We start from the raw sequence: 664 nt of genomic DNA, 5'->3' as shown, positions 1-664 counted from the left end.
ATGAGGATAGGATGAGGAAGAGGATGAGGATGAGGAAGAGGATGAGGATGGGGATGAGGATTAGGATAGGATGAGGAGGAGGATGAGTATGAGGAAGAGGACGGGGATAGGATAAGGATAGGATGAGGATGAGGATAGGAGGAGGATGAGGATGAGGATAGGATGAGGACGAGAATGAGGATGAGGAGGAGAATGAGGTTAGGATGAGGACGAGAAAGAGGATGAGGATAGGATTAGGATGAGCATGAGGATAGGATGAGGTTGAGAATGTGGTTGAGGATATGGAAAGGATGAGGAGGAGGATGAGGATGAGGAAGAGGACGCGGATAAGATGAGGACGAGAATGAGGATGAGGATAGGATGAGGTTGAGAATGTGGTTGAGGATATGGAAAGGATGAGGAGGAGGATGAGGATGAGGAAGAGGACGCGGATAAGATGAGGACGAGAATGAGGATGAGGATAGGATGAGGACAAGAATAAGGATGAGTTTATGATGAACAGGAGGATGAGGTTAGGATGAGAACGAGAATGAGGACGGGGATGGGATGAGGATGAGGGTGGGATGAGGGTAGGAAGAAGATGAGGATAAGGGTAGGATGAGGACAAGAATGAGGATGAGGATAAGAAGAGGATGAGGATATGATGAGGACGAGGATGAGGATA

Source organism: Lupinus angustifolius, chromosome LG12 (assembly GCF_001865875.1).
Source record: "Lupinus angustifolius cultivar Tanjil chromosome LG12, LupAngTanjil_v1.0, whole genome shotgun sequence".
NCBI lineage: Eukaryota > Viridiplantae > Streptophyta > Magnoliopsida > Fabales > Fabaceae > Lupinus > Lupinus angustifolius.
The sequence above is the reverse complement of the archived record's forward strand: the minus strand, read 5'-3'. Positions refer to the sequence as shown.